This window comes from Orycteropus afer, unplaced genomic scaffold, assembly GCF_000298275.1.
Source record: "Orycteropus afer afer isolate SDZICR_OR568_19922 unplaced genomic scaffold, OryAfe1.0 scaffold00092, whole genome shotgun sequence".
NCBI classification, from domain to species: Eukaryota; Metazoa; Chordata; class Mammalia; order Tubulidentata; family Orycteropodidae; genus Orycteropus; species Orycteropus afer.
In genome coordinates this window covers 8,914,218-8,915,020 of record NW_006921679.1, presented here as the reverse complement: position 1 = coordinate 8,915,020, position 803 = coordinate 8,914,218, and the positions used below count along the sequence as shown (strand labels likewise).

General features: G+C 41.8%; 1 protein-coding gene across 1 annotated transcript in view; it reads right to left on the bottom strand.

Moving 5' to 3' along the window:
- The window catches only part of LOC103198374 (phospholipid-transporting ATPase IB), an 826,205-nt gene that overhangs the window by 500,861 nt on the left and 324,541 nt on the right, over window positions 1-803 (bottom strand). The gene's annotated exons all lie outside the window — the stretch shown is intronic.

The window sequence follows — 803 nt, the reverse complement described above, 5'->3', positions numbered from 1 at the left end:
GGCAGTGGGTGTGGTTTGGGCTTTGCTTCTGTGAAGATTGACAGCCTTGGAGAGCCTTTGGTGCAGTTCCACTCTGCACAGTTGCAATGAGTCAGAATCAGCTCAATAGCAGTGGGGATGGACTATAGATAGATAAATTGATTGATAGACAGATACATAGATGTGTGTATGTATGTATGTATGTATGTATATATATATATATATATATATATATATATACCCTCATATATTCATATAGCTACATATTATATGAAGCTCTGGTAGCACAGTGCCTAAGGCACTTGACTACTAACCAGAAGCCTGGCGGTTCAAATTCACCAGCCCCTCCTCAGAAGGAAGGTTGGGCAATCTACTTCCATAGTGATACCACCTCGGAAACCCAAGGAGGGGTCACTAAGAGTCAGATCCAACTCAACGGCACATGACAACAACAACAACATATTATACATACATTCTCTTACTGTCATCATCTTGTGTTTCAGAAAAAAAATTTATATATATTCATAATGATTTCAAAAGCTAAAGACTGATCATTTGTAAACAGGCAAAATATTTCGATAACACGGTAGCTAAAGACAGCTGTCTCAATGACCCCATGTGCAACAAGAGCAAACGTTGCTCTGTCCTGCGTGAACCTCACGACTGTCGATATGTTTCAATCCATCACTGCAGCCACTGTGACATTCCATCCCTTTGAGGGTTGTCCCTGCCCTCACTAGCCTTATCCACCAAACATCATGTCCTCCTCCAGTGGTTGATTCCTCCTGATGACGTGTCCAAGGCAAGAGAGTCAGACAACGTTC